We start from the raw sequence: 15,767 nt of genomic DNA on the forward strand, positions 1-15,767 counted from the left end.
AGAACGAAGCGGCTCAGAGGCCCGCCCTTTTAACTGTAGCATCCACGCATCTCCCCAAGTAATCACCGCAAAAATCCGGAAAATCTGCCGCACTGTTTCCAGCCTTAATTTTTGGGTACCTAAAATATTTGAGTCTCTAATTCCGGAAATAATGGCCATACCGAGGAACGGGGTGCGGCCCTGTATTCCCCCTTGACTTACTTCTTACACGATAGCATCAAAATGGCAATCGCGAACACTTTCTGATTTTCGAGAAAAAAAGGGGAAGGGTTTAAACCACCCTTCCGCCGACATTCTTGCCGCAATAACTCCGCAGTACGCGTGGTGACAACAAAGCCGATGAGTGCGTTGAATACAGCTCGTCGAACTCTATCTCCAGTATAAAGGACAACTCTCTATCCTCCTGCGTTTGGACGGGGAGGCCGGCAAAATTTCAAAAAATGGTCATTTTGACCTTCCAAAACAGACTTTTTTCTACACAAGGAGAACGAAGCGGCTCAGAGGCCCGCCCTTTTAACTGTAGCATCCACGTATCTCCCCAAGTAATCACCGCTAAAATCCGGAATATCCGCCGCACTTTTTTCCAGCCTTAATTCTTGGGTACCTAAAATATTTGAGTCTCTAATTCCGGAAATAAGGGCCATACCGAGGAACGGGGTGCGGCCCTGTATTCTCTCTTGACTTACTTCTTACACGATAGCATCAAAATGGCAATCGCCAACACTTTCTGATTTTCGAGAAAAAAAGGGGAAGGGTTTAAACCACCCTTCCGCCGACATTCTTGCCGCAATAACTCCGCAGTACGCGTGGTGACAACAAAGCCGATGAGTGCGTTGAATACAGCTCGTCGAACTCTATCTCCAGTATAAAGGACAACTCTCTATCCTCCTGCGTTTGGACGGGAGAGGCCGGCAAATTTTCAAAAAATGGTCATTTTGACCTTCCAAAACAGACTTTTTTCTACACAAGGAGAACGAAGCGGCTCAGAGGCCCGCCCTTTTAACTGTAGCATCCACGCATCTCCCCAAGTAATCACCGCAAAAATCCGGAAAATCCGCTGCACTTTTTTCCTGCCTTAATTTTTGGGTACCTAAAATATTTGAGTCTCTAATTCCGGAAATAATGGCCATACCGCTGAACGGGGTGCGGCCCTGTATTCCCCCTTGACGTACTTCTTACACGATAGCATCAAAATGGCAATCGCGAACACTTTCTGATTTTCGAGAAAAAAAGGGGAACCACCCTTCCGCCGACATTCTTGCCGCAATAACTCCGCAGTACGCGTGGTGACGACAAAGCCGATGAGTGCGTTGAATACAGCTCGTCGAACTCTATCTCCAGTATAAAGGACAACTCTCTATCCTCCTGCGTTTGGACGGGAGAGGCCGGCAAAATTTCAAAAAATGGTCATTTTGGCTTCCAAAACAGAACTTTTTCTACACAAGGAGAACGAAGCGGCTCAGATGCCCTCCCTTTTAAATGTAGCATCCACGCATCTCCCCAAGTAATCACCGCTAAAATCCGGAATATCCGCCGCACTTTTTTCCAGCCTTAATTTTTGGGTACCTAAAATATTTGAGTCTCTAATTCCGGAAATAATGGCCATACCGAGGAACGGGGTGCGGCCCTGTATTCCCCCTTGACGTAATTCTTACACGATAGCATCAAAATGGCAATCGCGAACACTTTCTGATTTTCGAGAAAAAAAGGGGAACCACCCTTCCGCCGACATTCTTGCCGCAATAACTCCGCAGTACGCGTGGTGACAACAAAGCCGATGAGTGCGTTGAATACAGCTCGTCGAACTCTATCTCCAGTATAAAGGACAACTCTCTATCCTCCTGCGTTTGGACGGGAGAGGCCGGCAAAATTTCAAAAAATGGTCATTTTGACCTTCCAAAACAGACTTTTTTCTACACAAGGAGAACGAAGCGGCTCAGAGGCCCGCCCTTTTAACTGTAGCATCCACGCATCTCCCCAAGTAATCACCGCAAAAATCCGGAAAATCTGCCGCACTGTTTCCAGCCTTAATTTTTGGGTACCTAAAATATTTGAGTCTCTAATTCCGGAAATAATGGCCATACCGAGGAACGGGGTGCGGCCCTGTATTCCCCTTTGACATACTTCTTACACGATAGTATCAAAATGGGAATCGCGAACACTTTCTGATTTTCGAGAAAAAAAGGGGAAGGGTTTAAACCACCCTTCCGCCGACATTCTTGCCGCAATAACTCCGCTGTACGCGTGTTGACAACAAATCCGATGAGTTCGTTGAATACAGCTTGTCGAACTCTATCTCCAGTATAAAGGACAACTCTCTATCCTCCTGCGTTTGGACGGGAGAGGCCGGCAAAATTTCAAAAAATGGTCATTTTCACCTTCCAAAACAGACTTTTTTCTACACAAGGAGAACGAAGCGGCTCAGAGGCCCGCCCTTTTAAATGTAGCATCCACGCATCTCCCCAAGTAATCACCGCTAAAATCCGGAATATCCGCCGCACTTTTTTCCAGCCTTAATTTTTGGGTACCTAAAATATTTGAGTCTCTAATTCCGGAAATATTGGCCATACCGAGGAACGAGGTGCGGCCCTGTATTCCCCCTTGACTTACTTCTTACACGATAGCATCAAACTGGCAATCGCGAACACTTTCTGATTTTCGAGAAAAAAAGGGGAACCACCCTTCCGCCGACATTCTTGCCGCAATAACTCCGCAGTACGCGTGGTGACAACAAAGCTGATGAGTGCGTTGAATACAGCTCGTCGAACTCTATCTCCAGTATAAAGGACAACTCTCTATCCTCCTGCGTTTGGACGGGAGAGGCCGGCAAAATTTCAAAAAATGGTCATTTTGACTTTCCAAAACAGACTTTTTTCTACACAAGGAGAACGAAGCGGCTCAGAGGCCCGCCCTTTTAACTGTAGCATCCACGCATCTCCCCAAGTAATCACAGCAAAAATCCGGAAAATCCACCGCACTTTTTTCCAGCCTTAATTTTTGGGTACCTAAAATATTTGAGTCTCTAATTCCGGAAATAATGGCCATACCGAGGAACGGGGTGCGGCCCTGTATTCCCCCTTGACTTACTTCTTACACGATAGCATCAAAATGGGAATCGCGAACACTTTCTGATTTTCGAGAAAAAAAGGGGATGGGTTTAAACCACCCTTTCGCCGACATTCTTGCCGCAATAACTCCGCAGTACGCGTGGTGACAACAAAGCCGACGAGTGCGTTGAATACAGCTCGTCGAACTCTATCTCCAGTATAAAGGACAACTCTCTATCCTCCTGCGTTTGGACGGGAGAGGCCGGCAAAATTTCAAAAAATGGTCATTTTGACCTTCCAAAACAGACTTTTTTCTACACAAGGAGAACGAAGCGGCTCACAGGCCCGCCCTTTTAACTGTAGCATCCACGCATCTCCCCAAGTAATCACCGCAAAAATCCGGAAAATCTGCCGCACTGTTTCCAGCCTTAATTTTTGGGTACCTAAAATATTTGAGTCTCTAATTCCGGAAATAATGGCAATACCGAGGAACGGGGTGCGGCCCTGTATTCCCCCTTGACTTACTTCTTACACGATAGCATCAAAATGGCAATCGCGAACACTTTCTGATTTTCGAGAAAAAAAGGGGAAGGGTTTAACCACCCTTCCGCCGACATTCTTGCCGCAATAACTCCGCAGTACGCGTGGTGACAACAAAGGCGATGAGTGCGTTGAATACAGCTCGTCGAACTCTATCTCCAGTATAAAGGACAACTCTCTATCCTCCTGCGTTTGGACGGGAGAGGCCGGCAAAATTTCAAAAAATGGTCATTTTGACCTTCCAAAACAGACTTTTTTCTACACAAGGAGAACGAAGCGGCTCAGAGGCCCGCCCTTTTAACTGTAGCATCCACGCATCTCCCCAAGTAATCACCGCAAAAATCCGGAAAATCCGCTGCACTTTTTTCCGGCCTTAATTTTTGGGTACCTAAAATATTTGAGTCTCTAATTCCGGAAATAATGGCCATACCGAGGAACGGGGTGCGGCCCTGTATTCCCCCTTGACGTACTTCTTACACGATAGCATCAAAATGGCAATCGCGAACACTTTCTGATTTTCGAGAAAAAAAGTGGAACCACCCTTCCGCCGACATTCTTGCCGCAATAACTCCTCAGTACGCGTGTTAACAACAAAGCCGATGAGTGCGTTGAATACAGCTCGTCGAACTCTATCTCCAGTATAAAGGACAACTCTCTATCCTCCTGCGTTTGGACGGGAGAGGCCGGCAAAATTTAAAAAAATGGTCATTTTGACCTTCCAAAACAGACTTTTTTCTACACAAGGAGAACGAAGCGGCTCAGATGCCCGCCCTTTTAAATGTAGCATCCACGCATCTCCCCAAGTAATCACCGCTAAAATCCGGAATATCCGCCGCACTTTTTTCCAGCCTTAATTTTTGGGTACCTAAAATATTTGAGTCTCTAATTCCGGAAATAATGGCCATACCGAGGAACGGGGTGCGGCCCTGTATTCCCCCTTGACGTACTTGTTACACGATAGCATCAAAATGGCAATCGCGAACACTTTCTGATTGTCGAGAAAAAAAGGGGAACCACCCTTCCGCCGACATTCTTGCCGCAATAACTCCGCAGTACGCGTGGTGACAACAAAGCCGATGAGTGCGTTGAATACAGCTCGTCGAACTCTATCTCCAGTATAAAGGACAACTCTCTATCCTCCTGCGTTTGGACGGGAGAGGCCGGCAAAATTTCAAAAAATGGTCATTTTGACCTTCCAAAACAGACTTTTTTCTACACAAGGAGAACGAAGCGGCTCAGAGGCCCGCCCTTTTAACTGTAACATCCACGTATCTCCCCAAGTAATCACCGCTAAAATCCGGAATATCCGCCGCACTTTTTTCCAGCCTTAATTTTTGGGTACCTAAAATATTTGAGTCTCTAATTCCGGAAATAATGGCCATACCGAGGAACGGGGTGCGGACCTGTATTCTCCCTTGACTTACTTCTTACACGATAGCATCAAAATGGCAATCGCGAACACTTTCTGATTTTCGAGAAAAAAAGGGGAAGGGTTTAAACCACCCTTCCGCCGACATTCTTGCCGCAATAACTCCGCAGTACGCGTGGTGACAACAAAGCCGATGAGTGCGTTGAATACAGCTCGTCGAACTCTATCTCCAGTATAAAGGACAACTCTCTATCCTCCTGCGTTTGGACGGGAGAGGCCGGCAAAATTTCAAAAAATGGTCATTTTGACCCTCCAAAACAGACTTTTTTCTACACAAGGAGAACGAAACGGCACAGAGGCCCGCCCTTTTAGATGTAGCATCCACGCATCTCCCCAAGTAATCACCGCTAAAATCCGGAATATCCGCCGCACTTTTTTCCAGCCTTAATTTTTGGGTACCTAAAATATTTGAGTCTCTAATTCCGGAAATAATGGCCATACCGAGGAACGGGGTGCGGCCCTGTATTCCCCCTTGACGTACTTCTTACACGATAGCATCAAAATGGCAATCGCGAACACTTTCTGATTTTCGAGAAAAAAAGGGGAAGGGTTTAACCACCCTTCCGCCGACATTCTTGCCGCAATAACTCCGCAGTACGCGTGGTGACAACAAAGGCGATGAGTGCGTTGAATACAGCTCGTCGAACTCTATCTCCAGTATAAAGGACAACTCTCTATCCTCCTGCGTTTGCACGGGAGAGGCCGGCAAAATTTCAAAAAATGGTCATTTTGACCTCCCAAAACAGACTTTTTTCTACACAAGGAGAACGAAGCGGCTCAGAGTCCCGCCCTTTTAACTGTAGCATCCACGCATCTCCCCAAGTAATCACCGCAAAAATCCGGAAAATCCGCTGCACTTTTTTCCAGCCTTAATTTTTGGGTACCTAAAATATTTGAGTCTGTAATTCCGGAAATAATGGCCATACCGAAGAACGGGGTGCGGCCCTGTATTCCCCCTTGACTTACTTCTTACACGATAGCATCAAAATGGCAATCGCGAACACTTTCTGATTTTCGAGAAAAGAAGGGGAAGGGTTTAAACCACCCTTCCGCCGACATTCTTGCCGCAATAACTCCGCAGTACGCTTGTTGACAACAAAGCCGATGAGTGTGTTGAATACAGCTCGTCGAACTCTATCTCCAGCATAAAGGACAACTCTCTATCCTCCTGCGTTTGGACGTGAGAGGCCGGCAAAATTTCAAAAAATGGTCATTTTGACCTTCCAAAACAGACTTTTTTCTACACAAGGAGAACGAAGCGGCTCAGAGGCCCGCCCTTTTAAATGTAGCATCCACGCATCTCCCCAAGTAATCACCGCTAAAATCCGGAATATCCGCCGCACTTTTTTCCAGCCTTAATTTTTGGGTACCTAAAATATTTGAGTCTCTAATTCCGGAAATAATGGCCATACCGAGGAACGGGGTGCGGCCCTGTATTCCCCCTTGACTTACTTCTTACACGATAGCATCAAAATGGCAATCGCGAACACTTTCTGATTTTCGAGAAAAAAAGGGGACATTCTTGCCGCAATAACTCCGCAGTACGCGTGGTGACAACAAAGCCGATGAGTGCGTTGAATACAGCTCGTCGAACTCTATCTCCAGTATAAAGGACAACTCTGTATCCTCCTGCGTTTGGACGGGAGAGGCCGGCAAAATTAAAAAAAATGGTCATTTTGACCTTCCAAAACAGACTTTTTTCTACACAAGGAGAACGAAGCGGCTCAGAGGCCCGCCCTTTTAACTGTAGCATCCACGCATCTCCCCAAGTAATCACCGCAAAAATCCGGAAAATCCGCTGCACTTTTTTCCAGCCTTAATTTTTGGGTACCTAAAATATTTGAGTCTCTAATTCCGGAAATAATGGCCATACCGAGGAACGGGGTGCGGCCCTGTATTCCCCCTTGACTTACTTCTTACACGATAGCATCAAAATGGCAATCGCGAACACTTTCTGATTTTCGAGAAAAAAAGGGGAAGGGTTTAAACCACCCTTCCGCCGACATTCTTGCCGCAATAACTCCGCAGTACGCGTGGTGACAACAAAGCCGATAAGTGCGTTGAATACAGCTCGTCGAACTCTATCTCCAGTATAAAGGACAACTGTCTATCCTCCTGCGTTTGCACGGGAGAGGCCGGCAAAATTTCAAAAAATGGTCATTTTCACCTTCCAAAACAGACTTTTTTCTACACAAGGAGAACGAAGCGGCTCAGAGGCCCGCCCTTTTAACTGTAGCATCCACGCATCTCCCCAAGTAATCACCGCAAAAATCCGGAAAATCTGCCGCACTGTTTCCAGCCTTAATTTTTGGGTACCTAAAATATTTGAGTCTCTATTTCCGGAAATAATGGCCATACCGAGGAACGGGGTGCGGACCTGTATTCTCCCTTGACTTACTTCTTACACGATAGCATCAAAATGGCAATCGCGAACACTTTCTGATTTTCGAGAAAAAAAGGGGAAGGGTTTAAACCACCCTTCCGCCGACATTCTTGCCGCAATAACTCCGCAGTACGCGTGGTGACAACAAAGCCGATGAGTGCGTTGAATACAGCTCGTCGAACTCTATCTCCAGTATAAAGGACAACTCTCTATCCTCCTGCGTTTGGACGGGAGAGGCCGGCAAAATTTCAAAAAATGGTCATTTTGACCCTCCAAAACAGACTTTTTTCTACACAAGGAGAACGAAACGGCACAGAGGCCCGCCCTTTTAGATGTAGCATCCACGCATCTCCCCAAGTAATCACCGCTAAAATCCGGAATATCCGCCGCACTTTTTTCCAGCCTTAATTTTTGGGTACCTAAAATATTTGAGTCTCTAATTCCGGAAATAATGGCCATACCGAGGAACGGGGTGCGGCCCTGTATTCCCCCTTGACGTACTTCTTACACGATAGCATCAAAATGGCAATCGCGAACACTTTCTGATTTTCGAGAAAAAAAGGGGAAGGGTTTAACCACCCTTCCGCCGACATTCTTGCCGCAATAACTCCGCAGTACGCGTGGTGACAACAAAGGCGATGAGTGCGTTGAATACAGCTCGTCGAACTCTATCTCCAGTATAAAGGACAACTCTCTATCCTCCTGCGTTTGCACGGGAGAGGCCGGCAAAATTTCAAAAAATGGTCATTTTGACCTCCCAAAACAGACTTTTTTCTACACAAGGAGAACGAAGCGGCTCAGAGTCCCGCCCTTTTAACTGTAGCATCCACGCATCTCCCCAAGTAATCACCGCAAAAATCCGGAAAATCCGCTGCACTTTTTTCCAGCCTTAATTTTTGGGTACCTAAAATATTTGAGTCTGTAATTCCGGAAATAATGGCCATACCGAAGAACGGGGTGCGGCCCTGTATTCCCCCTTGACTTACTTCTTACACGATAGCATCAAAATGGCAATCGCGAACACTTTCTGATTTTCGAGAAAAGAAGGGGAAGGGTTTAAACCACCCTTCCGCCGACATTCTTGCCGCAATAACTCCGCAGTACGCTTGTTGACAACAAAGCCGATGAGTGTGTTGAATACAGCTCGTCGAACTCTATCTCCAGCATAAAGGACAACTCTCTATCCTCCTGCGTTTGGACGTGAGAGGCCGGCAAAATTTCAAAAAATGGTCATTTTGACCTTCCAAAACAGACTTTTTTCTACACAAGGAGAACGAAGCGGCTCAGAGGCCCGCCCTTTTAAATGTAGCATCCACGCATCTCCCCAAGTAATCACCGCTAAAATCCGGAATATCCGCCGCACTTTTTTCCAGCCTTAATTTTTGGGTACCTAAAATATTTGAGTCTCTAATTCCGGAAATAATGGCCATACCGAGGAACGGGGTGCGGCCCTGTATTCCCCCTTGACTTACTTCTTACACGATAGCATCAAAATGGCAATCGCGAACACTTTCTGATTTTCGAGAAAAAAAGGGGACATTCTTGCCGCAATAACTCCGCAGTACGCGTGGTGACAACAAAGCCGATGAGTGCGTTGAATACAGCTCGTCGAACTCTATCTCCAGTATAAAGGACAACTCTGTATCCTCCTGCGTTTGGACGGGAGAGGCCGGCAAAATTAAAAAAAATGGTCATTTTGACCTTCCAAAACAGACTTTTTTCTACACAAGGAGAACGAAGCGGCTCAGAGGCCCGCCCTTTTAACTGTAGCATCCACGCATCTCCCCAAGTAATCACCGCAAAAATCCGGAAAATCCGCTGCACTTTTTTCCAGCCTTAATTTTTGGGTACCTAAAATATTTGAGTCTCTAATTCCGGAAATAATGGCCATACCGAGGAACGGGGTGCGGCCCTGTATTCCCCCTTGACTTACTTCTTACACGATAGCATCAAAATGGCAATCGCGAACACTTTCTGATTTTCGAGAAAAAAAGGGGAAGGGTTTAAACCACCCTTCCGCCGACATTCTTGCCGCAATAACTCCGCAGTACGCGTGGTGACAACAAAGCCGATAAGTGCGTTGAATACAGCTCGTCGAACTCTATCTCCAGTATAAAGGACAACTGTCTATCCTCCTGCGTTTGCACGGGAGAGGCCGGCAAAATTTCAAAAAATGGTCATTTTCACCTTCCAAAACAGACTTTTTTCTACACAAGGAGAACGAAGCGGCTCAGAGGCCCGCCCTTTTAACTGTAGCATCCACGCATCTCCCCAAGTAATCACCGCAAAAATCCGGAAAATCTGCCGCACTGTTTCCAGCCTTAATTTTTGGGTACCTAAAATATTTGAGTCTCTATTTCCGGAAATAATGGCCATACCGAGGAACGGGGTGCGGCCCTGTATTCCCCCTTGACTTACTTCTTACACGATAGCATCAAAATGGCAATCGCGAACACTTTCTGATTTTCGAGAAAAAAAGGGGAAGGGTTTAAACCACCCTTACGCCGACATTCTTGCCGCAATAACTCCGCAGTACGCGTGTTGACAACAAAGCCGATGAGTGCGTTGAATACAGCTCGTCGAACTCTATCTCCAGTATAAAGGACAACTCTCTATCCTCCTGCGTTTGGACGGGAGAGGCCGGCAAAATTTAAAAAAATGGTCATTTTGACGTTCCAAAACAGACTTTTTTCTACACAAGGAGAACGAAGCGGCTCAGAGGCCCGCCCTTTTAAATGTAGCATCCACGCATCTCCCCAAGTAATCACCGCTAAAATCCGGAATATCCGCCGCACTTTTTTCCAGCCTTAATTTTTGGGTACCTAAAATATTTGAGTCTCTAATTCCGGAAATAATGGCCATACCGAGGAACGGGGTGCGGCCCTGTAGTCCCCCTTGACTTACTTCTTACACGATAGCATCAAAATGGCAATCGCGAACACTTTCTGATTTTCGAGAAAAAAAGGGGAAGGGTTTAAACCACCCTTCCGCCGACATTCTTGCCGCATTAACACCGCAGTACGCGTGGTGACAACAAAGCCGATGAGTGCGTTGAATACAGCTCGTCGAACTCTATCTCCAGTATAAAGGACAACTCTCTATCCTCCTGCGTTTGGACGGGAGAGGCCGGCAAATTTAAAAAAAATGGTCATTTTGACCTTCCAAAACAGACTTTTTTCTACAAAAGGAGAACGAAGCGGCTCAGAGGCCCGCCCTTTTAACTGTAGCATCCACGCATCTCCCCAAGTAATCACCGCAAAAATCCGGAAAATCCTACGCACTTTTTTCCAGCCTTAATTTTTGGGTACCTAAAATATTTGAGTCTCGAATTCCGGAAATAATGGCCATACCGAGGAACGGGGTGCGGCCCTGTATTCCCCCTTGACTTACTTCTTACACGATAGCATCAAAATGGCAATCGCGAACACTTTCTGATTTTCGAGAAAAAAAGGGGAAGGGTTTAAACCACCCTTCCGCCGACATTCTTGCCGCAATAACTCCGCAGTACGCGTGGTGACAACAAAGCCGATGAGTGCGTTGAATACAGCTCGTCGAACTCTATCTCCAGTATAATGGACAACTCTCTATCCTCCTGCGTTTGGACGGGGAGGCCGGCAAAATTTCAAAAAATGGTCATTTTGACCTTCCAAAACAGACTTTTTTCTACACAAGGAGAACGAAGCGGCTCAGAGGCCCGCCCTTTTAACTGTAGCATCCACGCATCTCCCCAAGTAATCACCGCAAAAATCCGGAAAATCCACCGCTCTTTTTTCCGGCCTTAATTTTTGGGTACCTAAAATATTTGGGTCTCTAATTCCGGAAATAATGGCCATACCGAGGAACGGGGTGCGGCCCTGTATTCCCCCTTGACTTCTTACACGATAGCATCAAAATGGCAATCGCGAACACTTTCTGATTTTCGAGAAAAAAAGGGGAAGGGTTTAAACCACCCTTCCGCCGACATTCTTGCCGCAATAACTCCGCAGTACGCGTGGTGACAACAAAGCCGATGAGTGCGTTGAATACAGCTCGTCGAACTCTATCTCCAGTATAAAGGACAACTCTCTATCCTCCTGCGTTTGGACGGGAGAGGCCGGCAAAATTTAAAAAAATGGTCATTTTGACCTTCCAAAACAGACTTTTTTCTACACAAGGAGAACGAAGCGGCTCAGAGGCTCGCCCTTTTAACTGGTAGCATCCCCGCATCTCCCCAAGTAATCACCGCTAAATTCCGGAAAATCCGCCGCACTTTTTTCCAGCCTTAATTTTTGGGTACCTAAAATATTTGAGTCTCTAATTCCGGAAATAATGGCCATACCGAGGAACGGGGTGCGGCCCTGTATTCCCCATTGACTTACTTCTTACACGATAGCATCAAAATGGGAATCGCGAACACTTTCTGATTTTCGAGAAAAAAAGGGGAAGGGTTTAAACCACCCTTCCGCCGACATTCTTGCCGCAATAACTCCGCAGTACGCGTGGTGACAACAAAGCCGATGAGTGCGTTGAATACAGCTCGTCGAACTCTATCTCCAGTATAAAGGACAACTCTGTATCCTCCTGCGTTTGGACGGGAGAGGCCGGCAAAATTAAAAAAAATGGTCATTTTGACCTTCCAAAACAGACTTTTTTCTACACAAGGAGAACGAAGCGGCTCAGAGGCCCGCCCTTGTAACTGTAGCATCCACGCATCTCCCCAAGTAATCACCGCAAAAATCCGGAAAATCCGCTGCACTTTTTTCCAGCCTTAATTTTTGGGTACCTAAAATATTTGAGTCTCTAATTCCGGAAATAATGGCCATACCGAGGAACGGGGTGCGGCCCTGTATTCCCCCTTGACTTACTTCTTACACGATAGCATCAAAATGGCAATCGCGAACACTTTCTGATTTTCGAGAAAAAAAGGGGATGGGTTTAAACCACCCTTTCGCCGACATTCTTGCCGCAATAACTCCGCAGTACGCGTGGTGACAACAAAGCCGACGAGTGCGTTGAATACAGCTCGTCGAACTCTATCCCAGTATAAAGGACAACTCTCTATCCTCCTGCGTTTGGACGGGAGAGGCCGGCAAAATTTCAAAAAATGGTCATTTTGACCTTCCAAAACAGACTTTTTTCTACACAAGGAGAACGAAGCGGCACAGAGGCCCGCCCTTTTAAATGTACCATCCACGCATCACCCCAAGTAATCACCGCTAAAATCCGGAATATCCGCCGCACTTTTTTCCAGCCTTAATTTTTGGGTACCTAAAATATTTGAGTCTCTAATTCCGGAAATAATGGCCATACCGAGGAACGGGGTGCGGCCCTGTATTCCCCTTTGACGTACTTCTTACACGATAGCATCAAAATGGCAATCGCGAACACTTTCTGATTTTTGAGAAAAACGCCGACATTCTTGCCGCAATAACTCCGCAGTACGCGTGGTGACAACAAAGGCGATGAGTGCGTTGAATACAGCTCGTCGAACTCTATCTCCAGTATAAAGGACAACTCCCTATCCTCCTGCGTTTGGACGGGAGAGGCCGGCAAAATTTCAAAAAATGGTCATTTTGACCTTCCAAAACAGACTTTTTTCTACACAAGGAGAACGAAGCGGCTCAGAGTCCCGCCCTTTTAACTGTAGCATCCACGCATCTCCCCAAGTAATCACCGCAAAAATCCGGAAAATCCGCTGCACTTTTTTCCAGCCTTAATTTTTGGGTACCTAAAATATTTGAGTCTCTAATTCCGGAAATAATGGCCATACCGAGGAACGGGGTGCGGCCCTGTATTCCCCCTTGACTTACTTCTTACACGATAGCATCAAAATGGGAATCGCGAACACTTTCTGATTTTCGAGAAAAAAAGGGGAAGGGTTTAAACCACCCTTCCGCCGACATTCTTGCCGTAATAACTCCGCAGTACGCGTGTTGACAACAAAGCCGATGAGTGCGTTGAATACAGCTCGTCGAACCCTATCTCCAGTATAAAGGACAACTCTCTATCCTCCTGCGTTTGGACGGGAGAGGCCGGCAAAATTTCAAAAAATGGTCATTTTGACCTTCCAAAACAGACTTTTTTCTACACAAGGAGAACGAAGCGGCTCAGAGGCCCGCCCTTTTAACTGTAGCATCCACGTATTTCCCCAAGTAATCACCGCTAAAATCCGGAATATCCGCCGCACTTTTTTCCAGCCTTAATTTTTGGGTACCTAAAATATTTGAGTCTCTAATTCCGGAAATAATGGCCATACCGAGGAACGGGGTGCGGCCCTGTATTCCCCCTTGACTTACTTCTTACACGATAGCATCAAAATGGCAATCGCGAACACTTTCTGATTTTCGAGAAAAAAAGGGGAAGGGTTTAAACCACCCTTCCGCCGACATTCTTGCCGCAATAACTCCGCAGTACGCGTGGTGACAACAAAGCCGATGAGTGCGTTGAATACAGCTCGTCGAACTCTATCTCCAGTATAAAGGACAACTCTCTATCCTCCTGCGTTTGGACGGGAGAGGCCGGCAAAATTTAAAAAAATGGTCATTTTGACCTTCCAAAACAGACTTTTTTCTACACAAAGAAAACGAAGCGGCTCAGAGGCCCGCCCTTTTAACTGTAGCATCCACGCATCTCCCCAAGTAATCACCGCAAAAATCCGGAAAATCCGCTGCACTTTTTTCCAGCCTTAATTTTTGGGTACCTAAAATATTTGAGTCTCTAATTCCGGAAATAATGGCCATACCTAGGAACGGGGTGCGGCCCTGTATTCCCCCTTGACTTACTTCTTACACGATAGCATCAAAATGGCAATCGCGAACACTTTCTGATTTTCGATTTTCCGCCGACATTCTTGCCGCAATAACTCCGCAGTACGCGTGGTGACAACAAAGCCGATGATTGCGTTGAATACAGCTCGTCGAACTCTATCTCCAGTATAAAGGACAACTCTCTATCCTCCTGCGTTTGGACGGGAGAGGCCGGCAAAATTTCAAAAAATGGTCATTTTGACCTTCCAAAACAGACTTTTTTCTACACAAGGAGAACGAAGCGGCTCAGAGGCTCGCCCTTTTAACTGGTAGCATCCCCGCATCTCCCCAAGTAATCACCGCTAAATTCCGGAAAATCCGCCGCACTTTTTTCCAGCCTTATTTTTTGGGTACCTAAAATATTTGAGTCTCTAATTCCGGAAATAATGGCCATACCGAGGAACGGGGTGCGGCCCTGTATTCCCCTTTGACATACTTCTTACACGATAGCATCAAAATGGGAATCGCGAACACTTTCTGATTTTCGAGAAAAAAAGGGGAAGGGTTTAAACCACCCTTTCGCCGACATTCATGCCGCAATAACTCCGCAGTACGCGTGTTGACAACAAAGCCGATGAGTGCGTTGAATACAGCTCGTCGATCTCTATCTCCAGTATAAAGGACAACTCTCTATCCTCCTGCGTTTGGACGGGAGAGGCCGGCAAAATTTCAAAAAATGGTCATTTTGACCTTCCAAAACAGACTTTTTTCTACACAAGGAGAACGAAGCGGCTCAGAGGCCCGCCCTTTCAAATGTAGCATCCACGCATCTCCCCAAGTAATCACCGCTAAAATCCGGAATATCCGCCGCACTTTTATCCAGCCTTAATTTTTGGGTACCTAAAATATTTGAGTCTCTAATTCCGGAAATAATGGCCATACCGAGGAACGGGGTGCGGCCCTGTATTCCCCTTTGACATACTTTTTACACGATAGCATCAAAATGGGAATCGCGAAAACTTTCTGATTTTCGAGAAAAAAAAGGGGAAGGGTTTAAACCACCCTTTCGCCGACATTCTTGCCGCAATAACTCCGCAGTACGCGTGGTGACAACAAAGCCGATGAGTGCGTTGAATACAGCTCGTCGAACTCTATCTCCAGTATAAAGGACAACTGTCTATCCTCCTGCGTTTGGACGGGAGAGGCCGGCAAAATTTCAAAAAATGGTCATTTTGACCTTCCAAAACAGACTTTTTTCTACACAAGGAGAACGAAGCGGCTCAGAGGCTCGCCCTTTTAACTGGTAGCATCCCCGCATCTCCCCAAGTAATCACCGCTAAATTCCGGAAAATCCGCCGCACTTTTTTCCAGCCTTAATTTTTGTGTACCTAAAATATTTGAGTCTTTATTTCCAGAAATAATGGCCATACCGAGGAACGGGGTGCGGCCCTATATTCCCCTTTGACATACTTCTTACACGATAGCATCAAAATGGGTATCGCGAACACTTTCTGATTTTCGAGAAAAAAAGGGGAGGGGTTTAAACCAACCTTTCGCCGACATTCTTGCCGCAATAACTCCGCAGTACGCGTGGTGACAACAAAGCCGACGAGTGCGTTGAATACAGCTCGTCGAACTCTATC

Source organism: Periplaneta americana, chromosome 2 (genome assembly GCF_040183065.1).
Source record: "Periplaneta americana isolate PAMFEO1 chromosome 2, P.americana_PAMFEO1_priV1, whole genome shotgun sequence".
Lineage (NCBI taxonomy): Eukaryota > Metazoa > Arthropoda > Insecta > Blattodea > Blattidae > Periplaneta > Periplaneta americana.